Raw genomic sequence first — 17,772 nt, forward strand, 5'->3', positions numbered from 1 at the left:
GTGAAACGTTTTTCTAAAAACTCATTAATTAAACATGTGTAAAAGTTAAATAAATGGTATTTACCAAAATTTGCTATTATAGTCGAAGCTGTTACGCAATAGGAACCCAATATCTTCAAATTTGATACCACAACATCCATGATTTATGCGAAGTAAGGAAGTCATTAATCATGTGTTGTCAATTGAAAGCGACCCATTTTCGCGTTGAATATTTGTTGGTTTTCTTCTCGCATTTACTGTAAAATGATGACGACGCAATTTTCTCATGATTCTTCTTCTAGACATGTTTATCAAATCGCAGATATTTTGTGCTATTTTTTCGTGCGATTATAGCTTTGGATATTTGGGAAGAGCCATCATCTTGTAGTTAAATTGTTGTAATTGTATATTTCACAGTTGTGTTGGGAATTTTATTATAAAAATCATGCATCACTAATCTTATCACAGTAAAATTTATCTACATTAAAAAAATCTTTAACTTTACATTAAACTACAAAAACCAAGTATTTACCCGAATTAAAGAGTAAAAATTTTCAGCCAAATATATATCCGTGGCTGCACAAAATAATATGAACTATAAAAGAAGGCATGCTTTACAAAAAAAGTTAAAAGAAACAGTATCAATTAAAATTGCAGTCATACGAACGAAGAGTAAACGTGGCATGACATTTTCAGCAGCTGTGCGAGAATTAAGTACAATTCGTCGCCTGCAGTAAAATTAAATGCATGAAAAAAGATTGCACGTTAATCAAGAATTGAATTCTCTTTTGTCATATTGGTCGGACAAATGGAGTGTGGAATGAAATTTCGGCAAAATGAAGCGGGATTGAAATGCATTACCGCAGGGAATTCGGTGAGCCGCACAACAGTTTGCGTATAAATAGCGTATTTTATGCTAAAGCGGTCAAAATGAACAGTAATGGAGCTGTTATCAATTGGCGTTATGCATTCGATTGCTGATTGAATTGCGAAATGTTTGCATGTATGCCTATATTCAATTGATATTTATTTATATACATTGATTGACCGTTAAAATAAAGATCTGTACTTAATAATATTGTGTACATTAATTACGACGGCGACGGCCTCTGCGGCGCAGCGGTAGTCGGTGAAACAGTAGGTCCCGGGTTTCAATTCCGGCCAGGGCATGACGAGAAAAGAACTTTTTTTGATTGGCCTGAGTCTTAGACGTTTATCTATTTATTATTAAATATAGATCTGTTATTCCTGGCTTTAGGTTTCCTCATGATATTTCCCTCACCGTAAGAGCATCGGTTAGAAATCAAACTAATGTACATAACTTCGAAAATAGTCATTGGTACATGGTCAAGGATTCTGTGCCTTTTGCGCATCACACATTTAACCTTACCGATTCGACCATCGACGATTTACTATTAAATATAGTATCATTGAGTTAGTATCTCGTGACACAAGTGTCGAACTTACTTCGAAGCTTAACTTAATCTGTGTCGCGTACATATTTATTCATTTATTTTATAGTAGTTTTTGTCGTAAGCGATGGTTATATCATGGGAGAATGAAAAAAAAAATATCCTGGCGTTTGTCTTCGTTGCGCCGTCTCTAGTGAGGTACCCTTGCCTCCTTTTATTCGTATTTTTTATCCAGGAGCAATAATAATACCGATCGACTGTCTCATCCCCATGGTGCTGTAAGAGGGACCTTAACTCAGTTTTGATTACAGTTTGGATTATGCACATTTCCTCTTGATGTTTTCCATCACTGTAAGAACATCGGTAAGTACTATCTATCTAATAGATATTCTCTATCTAATAGAAACTATTGTGTTATAACCGCAGTGGCTTCCAATCCGGACAATTCGTTTTATGAGCACCTATACTTTAGCCACTTGCCAAAATATATACGACATAAAACTATCGCACATAAGGTTGTAGAAGGTAAAATTAAAGCGGAACCATCGGAAGAATCGCGGTGTGGTTGGCTTGTGATCAGATTTATCGGTTCCTAGTCCCCGAAGCCCAAATCTGGTATAAAAAGTAACGAGGGTCCAAATTTATCCAGCTAAACGTGATCTTCGAATCTTGTGTTTTTGGTCACAATTAACAGTGATTTAATGCCTTACAGGAAGGATAGAGCCTTTGCTCACAATTCTGAAAGTTCAGGTTTAGCTGAATGTAAACTTAGGCGAATAATGACCAGAGAAAAGTCGAAAATATTCAGTTTTACATGCGGTGTGTGCGGGAAGAAAAGCAGTGTGTACCACTGCTTTTCTTCCTGCAGCTTTCGTCGGATTTTTTTATTAATAAATATTGAATAGGTTAATTCTGTAGTGTTTTTATTTTGTTATCGTGCAGTCAGTGATCTGTGAATTTTATTGCTTCCCCTTGCACGATTTTGTTCAAAGTTTTGTGTTCACACGTTCTTTAGACGGTTTACTAACTTGATATTAATTTCGCGGTTTTGAACTTCAAACGAAATTGTATTTCGTATTAACTCAATCAAGATTTAAAAAGTATTTTGATTAAATTCAGTATGTAGGTAGCTGGTATATAAAATCATGTTTCAGTTCCATTCAATTTTTTTTTGCAGTAAGTAGGTTATTACTGAAATAATGGACAAATGTGGTATACAACTCAACAATAGTAATATTTCGGAAAGTTGTTTGTTTGTTTGATGAAATTTTGCGTACATTATAGTTTAAAGAAAGTACGGAGATCTTTCAGTAAAGACACGTTAACAAATGTTTTACTTTATTGAAGATAAAATAATGAATACAATTTTTACCACAAATTTATTAGACACGCAACGCCAGGTAATCGCATCAGCCCCTGCATTTAGCATAATCATAGAAATCGTATTAAGGTTATATAAAAGAAATGGCAGTTGTAAAGATGTCAAATGAAACACAGAATTATCGTGATCTTCACCTCTTTGGAGAGGAGCACAGGAAGCGTCTTTTGGCCACGATTTTGTATTGGGTAAATCAAGTTTTTCAAGAAACGACTCCCATCTGACTATTGCAACCTTTGCAGAAGCTGCACCAGATAAATATGACTGCCGATTTCCTTAGGTGCCCTTTACGACATCCATGGCAAACAGATAGAGGGTCCTATTCTACAGTGCTGGGATAACACGGCACTACTTGCCACTTCTATTGTCTCATATTATTCTGAATTCTATGACCATAATGGACTTCAGATTTTGAGATGGGGATGATCTGAAACTCACGGGGGGAACACAAATGTGATTTATCACGTCGAAATGAATAATACATTACCTATGTGGGATAACAACCGGTACATCCGTCACTGTATGTGGGTATCTATTGGAGCAAATTGGGCCGAGTGGTGGCGCTGACACTTTTTTTATCCAACTAACATAAATAAGTTACGCTTGTACCTTTTATTCGTCATATTTTGTTAATTGATTAGGGTTTGTTTTTGTTTCTTACATACATAAATGTAATCATGCCCTTATCCCTTATAGGGTAGACAAAACCAACTGTCTTGTAAAGACTGAAAGGTCTGGTTTAACTTGATAGGATTGAGATTTTTGGTAATATATCGAAATAGTTAATTAATTTGTTGCTATATAATATTCTGAAGTTTGATTTGCCTTTCTCTTATAATATTTATATCTGATGAATTTCTAGCTTAAAGGCCGCAAAAATAAACTACTAATCTAGGTTTAGAAGGTTTTTTATCTACTGATATATATACACCAAAAATCCGAAATAAATGCATTTGAATAATTATATTATTTTTAATTTTAAAAGTAATCCGATACGTAAAAAAGTAAGAAAGGTTTAGACTGAGGATGCAACTTGAAACAAGCAACGATGAGAGACAGTTTATTTGAAAAAGCGCAGTAAACATATGTATTATACGCAGAGAAATTAAATAGAACCTTTTGCAAACCTTAATATCATATCAACAATCATATAACAAAGCAGTCATAACTAGCACCTGTTTCTCATCTAGGTATATTCCGCTGTAGGTACAGTCAACAGCATATTAACAAACTACATTTTTATATATGTAAGTTTTTGCAAGAAGCGACTCCTATCTGACATTCGCATCCTTTGCAGGGGAACCGTATTGGATCATGGTAAAAGCTGCACCAGATAATATAATAATAATAAAAACGAAGAGAAACTTGAGTTTGCATTTAAGCATGTAGGTTCCTTATGTCGTATACATATATATTATACGTCTTCATCCCCTGCGGCGTAGATAGAGCCAATCGTCTTGAAAAGACTGAAAGTCCCCATACAATTGTTTGGCTTAATGATAGAATCGAGATTCAAATAGTGACAGGTAGCTAGCCCATCGCCTTTAGGCGTATCGCCTTATTTTAATAAGAATCCCAAGTTTTTATGCTTATCCCTTAATCGCCTTTTACGACATCCATGGGAAAGATATGGAGGTTCTATTTTAAATTAATGGAAACCACACGGCACCCATCCTTAAAATTTCAGAATATTGTTTGTTTTATCACCGTTGTTAACTGTACTCACTGCAATAAACATGCACAAAATGCACGTGCGCCGCGCCTGTGTGCGGCGGCCCATTAGTTCCTGTATCGCGGGATCGCGGCCGTAGTAAATCTGCTTCGGAATAGTACCGCACAAGTTGCGCCCTAAATCCTACTTTAATTGGCATTATGGTTGGAACCTTTGAAGCTGTATGTACTAGTGTGCTTCTGAGACTTAGGCAGCATTGCACCTTATGTTCGTGTATTTGTACTGAAAACGGCGATCGAAATATATTTCTTTTAAATAAAGTTCAGTTCGGTGACGAATTACGGACATTTTTTTTAATACATAAATATAATTATTTACTATCGGTAGTAAATAAATAATCTGTTTTCATGGAAATCCAATAACATACCAACTGAATACAGCTATTTCTGGGAAAATTTAAATTGACTCGATTCTTTGACTAGCTCTATTTGTACACTGTCAACGTTTAATTTATTCAGATGTTGTAGTTACTTCAATTATTTTTCTTACTGTCCAATGGGTTTCTTTCACTTTATTATGATATTTGTAACATAAACATAAAGTCTACATAGTGTTTTCATGTTTACTATGTAATTATATAATAATATCTTCAGCACGAGGTAATTTCTACTTTTGATTGTTTTTTTTAACCGACAATATTACGTAACAAAATTTATACTTGCTCTAGTTCACTCGAGGATTTACGATTACTTCGAACGTATAATAAGCTGGCTTATCTGTGCTTAAATCATGTGGTAACGTTGGATTTTATTTGTGTAATACACATTTGTGTAACTGTGCAGGTAACTGTAAGGAATGATTATATTATTAAAAATAGCGAATGGTATAGCGTGACCTCGTAAATATATTATACAGAGTCAGCATAAATTAATAAAAACAAATCTGTATTTTGACCCACAACAAATTATTTAATTATTAATACAAATATTTGATTGGTGGTTATCTAACAAGCTATAAGTCACCGGAACTTGCTTTCAATTGCATGAAAAATTTTTCACTTATTTATCACGAGTCAAGGGGAAAAATTGAAAATTACTAGCTGATAAGTTGCAGGGTATCTAAGATTTCTAAGTAAACGTAAAAATATTTTCAAAGAGAACAAGGTTTCTGGTAATTTTCCTATGTCTGGTGTAGCTACATAGAGTGGTAGGCAAGGTAAGCAAGCTACAAAGTTGGATGTACAGCGCCTCCTATATTTGGGAATTGGACCGTGCCAGGAGTCAGGAGTGAGGTTATTAATGTGTATTGAACCGTGGGATTGTTTTCGAGCATCGCTCCCGGCTTAGAATTTAGCTGCACCGTTATGAGAAGCATCTATGCTATGTTCTACCTTTTATTGCTTTCTCTAAGCAGACTTTCTGCAATGATATTAAGTCGATCTCAGATATATATTAGTAACTGACTTTTCTTTTTATTTTATTTGAACTATATCACAATGACTAAGTGAATAGGTATTAAATATTTATAGCAAAGGTTGTAATGTATTGACTCCCCATATATACATACATACAAATAATCACATCTTTATCCTTTACATATAGACCGAGCCAACAGTCTCGAAAAGAATGAAGTCATATAGCCATTTATAGTTGAACGTGGCCTGTTCGGCTGTCTGAATATATAAGTGACAAGTTGATATCCCATAGCATGAAAAAAGAATCCTAAGTAAAATGTCATAAAATATTTTTGTTTTTTCTTTTCATATATTTTCAGAAGTATGCATAAAATATAAAATTTATATAACTTCCTACTACGAATTAACGAACGTAACGAACAAAATTTAATGTAAATATCTGCCAAACGCCTTATACCAGTAAATCGGCAACAGAAAGAAGGCAATGAGAAACGGAGAAAAAACAAAGCGGAAGTACACTAATCTGTTCATCGCAATTTATTTTTAGAAGTGTCACGTTTTGGAAGTTTTCCTTAATGAACTGTGCTTTTTCTTTACGATTATTTAAATACTTAGATGCTTTTTGTATAAAAGGTGTGGTGATTTGCTTATGGTAATTCCATGTTTAAATACAATATGCATTATTTTATTTATATTCATCATTTGACATACAGATCCTTCAGTATGCATATACATACATAAATACAATCATGACAGAGCCAGCAGTCTCGAATTGAAGGCCACGTGGCATTGTAGATGGTGCGTCAGTGTGAAGTCGTGGGCAATAGCTAGTTATTTAGTAAAACTATTTTGTCAGGAATTCCCAAGTTCACCTGGGCACTACTATAAAGAAGAAAGAGGTGTTTTTTAGTAATGAATAAACTCAAAAAATATTGGACTGAACTTGATGAAATTGGGCACATTTCATACTTCTAAGAGTAATATACTCAAGGCAATCATAACAAAAAATAGATTTTTCAAAAGTACCCGAAACCGCCGAGCTTGCGTTAAGAGAATTATGAATGTGGATGAAGCGAAGGAAGTATGCAGAGATCGTGGCAAGTGGAAAGAGGTAGTCTCTGCCTACCCCTCCGGGAAAGAGGCGTGATTTTATATATGTATGTATGTATAACAAAAAATTAATCAAACAGTCAAAGCATTACATTAACACATAAAACATAAAGCATTTTTAAAAAGTATTAACAGCTTTAAAAATAAAAATAAATATTTTAGTGCCTGTGTTGTTAAAATCAAGTCAGATACAATCAATCACATTCCAGGAGCTTTAAAACTCGGTCAGCTATCCATTAGCTTATTGCTGCAAGTAATCCACTATGGTTGACAAACATTGTATTGAATGCAGGTTGGCCAGGGCGTCTCTTGTATTTACTTAATGCTCGGCTTCATTCATTCTATCCGTTTTTCCAAAATTTATAAGACTTTTGTAATAAATCAAACGTTTTGTTCAATACAAGTTTGGCTGTGGAAGAAAACTGGGAATGGTTCGCCTAATGGTGCACCCGCTATCCCGGCCACTCCTCTGCGGTGAGAAGTTGAGAACACACCTAGCACAGGGACGTATTTCAAGAGAATCTTTAGGGATTTTGTGCGCGAAAGTTTTCTCTAAAAATTCCCTTGTAGTTTTCCGGAGAAGTTTCGGCGAGAGTTATGTTTGTAGTTACAATTTAGATGCTGAGACGTATTCGGTAATAGTCATGCTGAACACGAGTTTCGAGATGTTTATAGTTTCTTTTCGTTTGGAATATTCAAGATGAAAATAACTAAAAGGTAGGTACTATGTAAAATACATCACGTTTATCTGGAATTTGGGATATGTTTAGACGAAAAGAAGTAGGCTTATCTTTTTTATTTATTTAATTTTACTAAACAAAATAAGTATCATCAAAACATGAAAATAAATACTACTTCTGATATTTTTTGAATCTCAACTCCATCTGACACATCTAGCTATTCAATTAAGTTTTATTTATATCTAGTAAAATATCCAAAGTCGTAGAAATATTCTGTTAAATAATCTGTTTATCCTCATAAGTAATGTATGATATGTATATTTTTTTTTAAACTAATATTTTAACGCCAAAAAGTTCATACATACAAACATGAGTTAAAAAAATCTGAATAAAACCTCCGCGTTTACAAACTAACCAGTAGCGAATAGTGATTTTATATGAGATCCCTTTTTGTAGTTTATTTTATCGTGTTTACCTTCACGTGCTGTTAGTCCGGCACTGGCTGTAAAAGGATGCAAAAATTTGTCGACTCGAAGTCATAAATATCCCAAAGCGACAGCGGGGTCCGCCATTTTCCTGTTGACAAAATCGTACCCACTATTATACTACAAAGTTTTCGGTTCCGGCGGCCATATTTGGAACTAAGAATATTTTGCCCGTAATGTAATTTTTTTAATTGACATTGTCGCTCATGGCAAGAATTACAAAATATTCGTTTGATTATTCACGTCAAAACTAAAGATTCCATTTCTACTAAGTGCTCTTTGTAGCCATTTAGTTTATTAGATAACTAATGGATTACGTGCCTCTGCAAGATTAATTGTAATTCACATTTATTAGGTACTTAGCATACGTAACGTAACTACATGCGAGGTACTGTCTAATGGATATCACAAATAGTTAACTTCACTCGACTATTAAGACCTCATAACTAAACATAATCCCAATTCAATACCATTCCAACTAATATTATAAATGCGAAAGTAAGTTTGTTTGTTACCTCTCTACCGAATCAATCCTCTTGTACCTCGCGTATATATAAGAGCGTAGAAAAGACATAGAGTATCTTTTATCTCGGAAAAAAGCTATAGTTCCCGTGGGATTTGCGAACAACCTGTATTATTCTGTAAAATTCGCGAGGGAAAAACTGCGAGTAAAAGCTAGTCTTATTAAATGCTTTAAGTATTATTACAAATGTATAGCACTAGAGCCGGACTTTATACTAGAAGCAATAACTAATAGTCAACTATTGGGTCTGACAGAGAATTTAAGGTGGGGTCAAACTTAATAAATATATTTATATTTACACAAATAACATTTTTATAATTAGCAATCATAAAACTGTAAAAAATAAACATATACATGAATAAATAGGCGCAGGGATAACGGTAATTAGTGAAATTGAGAATTAATAATATCAGTGATAGTATTTAATACTTAAAGGTTTATATTTTTATACAGTAAATATGTGCCGTGTGGTTCCCGGCACGAATACAAAAAAGAATAGGACCACTCCATCTCTTTCCCATGGATGTCGTAAAAGGCGACTAAGGGTTAGGCTTACAAACTTGGGATTCTTCTTTAGGCGATGGGCTAGCAACCTGTCACTATTTGAATCTCAATTCTATCATTAAGCCAAATAGCTGAACGTGGCCATTCAATCTTTTCAAGATCGTTGGCTCTGTCTACCCCGCAAGGGATATAGACGTGACTATATGTATGTATAGTAAATATGTAATGAAAAGAAAGAAAAAAAAGGTCAGAAGAAGTGTCGTTTTGTATATTATAATATCTAAAACATGCATTAAAAACATCGTTAATTTTGCAAAATACATTAAAAAATCTGTAGCTACGACAAAGCTCGTCACAATGATAGCATCTATTGAAGAAGGCATCGAGAGTATATTCAAAAGAAAAATATTATCTTGATGAAACGTCTCGCTATAAAGCGAGGCTCTTCGTCGCAAATTGAATATTATACAGAATAAGGATGTGTTTACACACACAAACGTAGAAACATTAGTAATTATCACGTTCCATTATTATATTATTTGAAGTAAATAATTGAAAATAATGTCAACTTAAAGGACAGCAGTAATAGTTTAAGTCGCAAAGGCCTTATTCAAAATGATGGTAGTGGGTCTCAGAGATTGTGATCGGCTTAGCCCATTATAAAAGAGCGTACGGCCATAAAACTTTAAAATTTTCTCAGAACTTACAAAAAATATATTAAATGTAAAAAGTTGACAAAAAAGTAAATAAAAAAAGACACTTAATTCTGTATCATGTTTATTTTGAAGCATCGTTGTCTCGTCTCGCGGATATAAACTGGGACAAGGCACAAAGCTGAAAACTTTATTTTCATACCTAAGCCTGCAACCGTTATTGTCTCTCTTAATAACATCACTTAAGCACCCTATTCTGAATGCTTCCACTAACGAGTTTTCTTCTGTATTTCGCGGTTTGGAAAATGTTTTTTTTGCAACTGTAAAAGTAAAACAATTTTTGAAGGAACGCCGCGGATTTTCGAATGTTCAGAAATTGATCTTTATCGTAAGTCCCATCTTTCGCCTGTGACTAAGATCTTAGAATGGTTTGTATCAGAATTTTTTTTTTTAATTTGCCAATAATAAAGCCGAAAAATGATTGTGCCGACGATAATTATTTTTACTAGCTGTGCCCGCGACTCTATCCGCGTTATTTTGGGCATCATTGAAGCCCTCGTGGGTAAGTAATTTTCCCCGTTTTTTTCACATTTTCCATTATTTCTTCGCTCCTAATAGTGATGTATAGCCTAAAGCCTTCCTCGATAAATGGTCTATTTAACACAAAAAGAATTTTCAGTTCGAACCAGTAGTTCCTGAGATTAGCGCATTCAAACAAACAAACTCTTCAGCTTTATAATATTAGTATAGATATTGCCGATAATAATTATTTTTGAAGAATGTGGTATTTTGGGTATATATAGCGACTTGGACCAACTTTTCTTAAAATACCTATTTTACAACTTTCCGCATCATCCTTATTTTTTTTTTTGGTGAATGTTGGAATAACTCAACATTTTATAAAGTAAAATGTTTGCCACTTATTATTCTCAAAGTGTCAACTTCGTTAGTTAGGATGCAGAATTTATAAGAGAGCAAATGGCGACACATCTGAAAATAAGTTGCGTGCCGTAAACTGCTCTCGTTAGAGCACAAACTTTGCAAGCTTTGACATCTCACTTTTGATGCAAAGTAAAAAGCGAACAGAAGCTAAATTATACATAAATAAGTACACACATATTATACTCTTTTGCACAATAAATATACTACAAACGAACAATTGTGGCCGAACTTAAGTATTCTCATTTTTTGGCAACTTGTTTGATTTTCCAAGAATATGGATTTTAGACAAACCATTTTTTTACAGGTGATCTTTTTTCTTTATAATTTACAAGAGAAATAAACCAAAATTCAATATAAAATATACATACATATGTAAATACGTCAATATATCCCTTGCGGGGTAGACAAAGCCAACAGCCTCAAAAAGAGGCCACGTCTAGATGGACTCACGATGAAAAAGAAAAATATATATAGGTTAAGAAAAAATATTTTTTTTATTCATGGAAGTTTTTGGTTTATCTTTATATTATACATATTTATAAAGAAAATATACTTATAAACATAGTTTAAACATGTATATATGTATACATGTCATTTCATATTTTGTGTTTCAAGTCTGACTCGACACTAGGGACAAGTTTTTTCATCCACTCTCTACTTCATTAGTTTAAAGTTTGCACATATTTTTCAATGCGTTGAAAATTTGTTTAGTAGGTACATATATTATAACGCAACGACAATTATATTTTATTCTTTTTTTTTACATGTGTATTATAAAAAAACTTTCGAAACGCACAGATGGAGCATGTTTTGTATGTTGCGTTAAAAATTTATAGCGTGGTTTCAAAGAGAAAATAGCTAAAAGCTTAAGAAAAATTAGATCAAAATACAGAAAAATGCCAGGGTGAAACATTGACGGTTCCTTATTGTTATCAATGTGTGTTATCATGTTATACACAACACTAAAAAATCCACTAATGATACTTTTTCAACATGTATTTTACCACATTTATACGCAAATAATATATTATATTTTTCTGACTTAATCAAAAAACACAAGTGTTCGGATCGAAGTAAATTGCATCTGTCACTGTCGGAAAAGTGTGTTTTGGAGTGGAAATTAGAAAGAAAATGTTTGTATAACTTTATATGTGACGCTTAAGAAACGCGGCACTCGGCGTCGGGCCAAGCACGTACACAATTTACTTAGCTGCGGTTCCAAGCCGTGATTTGAATATATTCTATAAGTTCATTCTTACTAAAATATGTCTATTTAACTCCCTGGGCCTCCCTCTTATTAGATGTTTTGAATTAGTGAAGTTTTCTTGACTTTCGTTGAAGAATAATCAGAAAATACTGCAATAAATGTCTGTTAGGAAAAAGTATGCCACGATATTCGCAAAACATTTTTTTTAGATTATTCAACTGCTTATATAAAAATCTTATAACTAATACATGAAAGTTTGTAAGAAACAATTTAGCGAAAATTTAATAAACGTGCAAATTCAAAGTGCTCAGCTTTCTGTAGCAACATTTTCAGCATGTCCGTTTTTGCGCGATGGGCTAAAATATTTTATAACGCCAATTATTTACTTAAGGTAGACCGGGCGCCCGGGGGCTATGCTAACGAACGTCTATTATGATGTGGCCCCGTGTCACTGTGTGAAGGTTTTGCTCTCGACCGAGTTACGGCTAGGGGTTGTTTCAGAAAATCATGTGTTGCTCGGAAAACTGGCAGTGTGAACCTGCGCGTCGGGGTGAGAGGTCGCGTTGCTCGTTATCCCGAAACACGACAGTTATCGCGAAATGTCAAACCCGCTTACATAGTTCATCGAACAAGAACGCGGGTGCGATTAATTTGTGAACAAATAAGTAACGTGACCAAAATAACGATTTTTCCGAGTTATAAGTGTATTAAATATTTTAAAAGGAAAATTGAATGGAAAATTATGGTTTACTGAAATTTGGAATGATTAAATTAAGTAAGTATGAAAATATATTTATAAGGTAAAATTTTAATACACAACTACTATTACGTAATAAAGACAATAAACAATTAAGTTATTTATAGTACTTTATTTAAGAACTTCAGAACAAATTGGATATCAATTCAGGTTCTATATACAACTTAAGATGATCAACAGTAATATATCATTAGAATGAAACATATAAATTTAATCTTAAAACCATGAGAGTCCTCATAGTTTAGTTACTGACTTCTGAAAATTATGTTTTCAATTTTCAAAAATCGGTATCTCTAATGTTATTTTGGTCAACATTTTCGCTTCGATGTATTGTCCTGAATGTCCCTTTCTTGAAAGTGTTATAATAGAAATATATAGATTAAGTTAAGTCATAACTTAACATTTTTTTTTTGAGATTGAATACCCAAGACCGAACGAAGTGGAGAGAGAAATGTTGGGAAACGGACTGCGGGTCACGAAGCATACCGGCGGAGAGTGTGACTCTCTCTCGTAATATTTGCGTGATTCCAGTTGCACCCGCCACAGTGATACGGAGCCTGTCCTTTCCTACATATATCTTTCCATTTTGTCGGTCGGCAGCTTTTTCAGTTTTAAGACGAGCGAAAGGTGAAATGATGAGAGACAACTTACTGGAGACCACAACATACATATCCGCCGAAGTCATTTACAAAGGCCTCGGGGTGGCACCGGCTGTAATTAAACAGATTTGCCGCTCGGATTGCGTCGTCTCCAACTCCACAACAAGTTAACTTGGAACCAACTAAGATATTAATGCAAGGCCGACAGTAGCCATTCCTTTGCTGGATATTGCCCGGTCAAATCTAAATAGAAACAAATGTTAGTTCTACTTCTATCAAAGACTGATTTTCTATAATTTGAACAGTAAAATATTACTGAGACTTTAATATTTTTTTATAAAAAATATATTCCTACTTTAAGTTTATTAAGTATTAAAAATTCATTTATTTTAAGATTCAATACACTTTTATGAATGCTGATTATTACTACTTAGTATTATACTTATATCTAGGTAATATCATTGAAATAGGCAAATGTATATATTTCAATTATAATTATACTTTACCTATAATATGTTGTGTACTTATTATAGGTAAAGTATACTTGTCGTGTATTGTCTTTATCTGTTACCTACGTACCTGGGCGGCATAAGTTACAAAAAGACTCAAAGACCTCTTTCAGCTAAATTTTTAATAAATATGTTGGTTTATTATGATTTAAATGATATCGCCATCATAGCGAATGTGTGCAGTATAATTCAGTACATCGCTCACCGCTGATTATAGGCCTCTCTTTGTGTTCGTTAATTCGGCTTTATCATGAATGCGAATGTTACCTAACATCACTAGACAGGTTCACTATTATTTCACTATATGCTAAACACAAATACGTGCCTAACCTATACCGCAGCTGTGAACTAGAGAAGTCCACATTATTAATGTTAAATATTAATTACAACGCAAACAATTACGGCACCCTTTAATTTGGAGACCACGAGTCGTCTCGAATTATTGCGCTAAATACGCGGGCCAATTTATCTTGAATCTCGCCAGGATCGGCGAAATTTAAATTAAAATGTAAATGTTGGGGTGGGGTGCCCTTTCTAATTGCGATCTGCGTCCGTCCGTTGTCAAACTTACCCTATTTGAGGTCCGCGGGATTCGCACGTTGCCGGCCGCCGCCCGTCGTTCGTGATTGCACTGTCATCCGTTAATTACTTTTGCGTGTAGTCAAATCCTGAATATTGATGTAGGTAAACTATCTAGAAGGTGACTAGTAGACTAGAGGCTAGTAAATTTGCCAAAAAATCGTCGACGACATTAAAATCTGACTTGGGATCTCAGAAAAATAAAAGAATTGTAAAAAAAATATACCTAAACCAGGGACAAAAAATACTAAAGATAAGAAGATAATATGTGCTACTATTAAGTTAGAGCTTTAAAATATTTATTGACACCAAAAACCTCAGGAAAATTTGAGAATTGTTATCAAAATGCGAGAGAATGGCTTTGATTCAAACTACAAATTCTCAATTTTATCGCGTATCTCTCATCTTGAAAGAGTTTATCCAATAAAGTAATAACTAATTACTAGCCTTAAGTCTTGATTACTAGCCTTAAGTCTTGATAGAATTTTGTTTGCCTTGTTTTGATTGCTTTATAACTCGGACTAACAGCCTTTTTCGTAACTACGGAACCGTACCGCTTCCATCAATATCAGGCTGCCGATAAAACATTCCATTCGTTAGTTGGAAAAAGAAAATAATGCAAAATAGCGGGGTATTGGAAAAGAGAATGGTTCTCATAGCCGGACGATAAAAGGAATGCGATGGAATATCGTTCGTTTGTAGCCGCAGTGTAGTCGTAGATGTTCGTAGCGGATCGCAGTGGCTCGTAGCGCAGATCAACTGTTTGTTTTTATTGCTGTCTGGTATTTCACTGATGAGGTCATGAAAAAAATCTTTGAATGAATGATTAATAGAATTTGAAAGTGTGCCATTGTTATTACCTGACTCTTTAGTTTATTGCATTGAACATTCCTAAAAGTAGGTATGTATATGATAACTAGGTCGCTTCTTTATCTGTTTTTACTTGTTCAATCTATGGGCGTCTAAAAAAGTATTAAACTTTTGAGTGTTTTCACAAGTATTATCCAATTTCGTTCATACGAGCATCTGCTCTAAATGCGTGATACATTTGTGATTTACATTTAGTTAAGTGCTTTCCACATTTAATATCACTTAGGATTCCAACTCATGCTAAAATTAATGTTCAAATGTTAATTGCAGAGTATCCTTTCATCTCGTTTATCCAAAGTTTGCGAAGGAATTTGTTTACAATGTTCCTAATGATGCTCAGTACTGCGATAAAAGCTTTCTAATGACTTTTTAATTTGTTTTTCTGTTTTGTGACCTATGAGCATTTCGGATATTAGAGTGTTCAGAGGTCAAAAGTAAACTGGTAAAACGATCGCAATAATATTTATTAAAATTAGATGTTTTTATTTTCTTATTTAAGAGATTTACCGTAAGTAACTTCTGAACCTAACCTGTTCTTGGGTTGGATTCTTCTGAACCCATGTTTTTCTACATTTGCTATCACTTTTATTACTTTATTTCTGTCATTCACGACAGTTCCATTTATTAATCAGGAAAATAATTTACGTTAGGAAATTATTTTACGTTACCAAATTTAGTTTTCTATGAAAAGTCAAGCAGTGGCAATAATAACAATGTCTGAGGTTTGGGTAACAAAATTGGACCAGTAATTAACTACTGCATAGTCTTGTCATCTAATTCACAAAGGATCTCAGTTCTATAGGAAGCTGGACAAATGGAATGCCCAATATTCCGGCTCAAAGCCAAATCAAAAGGTGATCTAGGCTTGGTCATTGTAAGCTTGATAATACTAACGATGTAAAGGATTGTATGTTACTATTTGAATCTCAATTCTATCATGTAGCCATACAGCTGAATGTGACTTTAAGTCTTTTCGAGACTGTCGGCTCTGTCTACCCCGCAAGTGATATAGACGTGACTATATGTTTGCACAGAGTTTGTATACCAAGACCAAGTGGAAACTTGAACCATAAAATTATAAGTGACAAACAAATTTTCATCTTAGATTTAGACCATTTTACTGGCTCTATGTGGTGTATTATAAATACTTTTGCATTAAGAAAGCAATGAATACAGATGAAGGAAAAGAAGTAGGCAGAGATCGTGGAACGTCAAAAGATGTTACCACTGCCTTCCTCCCCCCGAGCTTCTTAGGCGTCATAAGTAAATGTACAAAAGAAATCGGATATATCCTTATGTGGTTTAGTTTCGAGTTGACCCTTAATTTAAAGGAAATTAAAATAAGCAATATAGTACACGCTACTACTCATAAAGCATATTTAATCATAATTATATTTTTTCAAATTGTTTTCTTCTACAAAGTGCTGCCATTGTGTCGCGTTCAAAATTTCCAGTGGAAAGCCTTAAATAACAGACGTGACGTACAGTTCACCATTTCGCGTCATACATTGTTAGCGTAATGCACAAAAACAAGAATATTTTGCGACAGGGAGATAAAACGCCCGCATTCGAGCGTTCGGCTCCCTTTAGCCTTGCTGTTTCGTTCCCATTTGTGTGTTAAATAGAAATCAGATTTGGAAGGCAGCACATAGCGTTGCCTCTTTTAAAATACTCGATAAAAATTTCTGTAATTATCGCGTAGGTGCAACTTCTATATACAAAATATTGAATAAATTAAATGAGGATTTATGAATGTGGATTGTCAACGAAGCTAAGAAGTATAACACAAGATTCGTGATATGGAAAGATTTAGTCTCTTCCTACCTTTCCTACTTCCTGGATTGGCAGATACCACAGGAGCAGGCTGGCTTCGTCAGGGGCAAGGGCACGCGTGAGCAAATCTTGAACGTACACCAAGTGATAGAGAAGTCGTATGAGTTCAACACTCCCACCATCCTGTGTTTCATCGACTACAGCAAGGCTTTTGACTGTGTTACCTGGTCGATCCTATGGCAGATACTAGAAGAACTTGGTGTACCTAAGCACTTAATAGCATTGATCCAATCACTCTACCAAGACAGCCAGGGTGAGGTAAAGGTCGAAAAAACAACTTCCGAGCCTTTTAAGTTTGAAAAAGGCGTCAGCCAAGGTTGTATATTAACCCCTGTTCTATTTAATATCTACGGAGAGTATATCATCAGACGGACTCTGGAAAACTGGGAAGGTGGTGTCACGATCGGCGACACCAGAATCACAAACCTCCGGTACGCTGATGACACAACCTTGTTGGCAGCTAACGAGGCCGAGATGATGAGTCTCCTCACTAAAATGCAAAAGATCAGCATGGACTTGGGCCTCAAAATCAACCACTCTAAAACAGGTCCATTCTTCGTGAACTCAACATCCAAACTAGGCTTTCCACCACTAGTTTACGAAGAATCCTGGAAATTTTTTGGCCACATAGCCCGCAAAGATGGCGACAATTTGGAACAGCTGATG

This window comes from Amyelois transitella, chromosome 12 (assembly GCF_032362555.1).
Source record: "Amyelois transitella isolate CPQ chromosome 12, ilAmyTran1.1, whole genome shotgun sequence".
NCBI lineage: Eukaryota > Metazoa > Arthropoda > Insecta > Lepidoptera > Pyralidae > Amyelois > Amyelois transitella.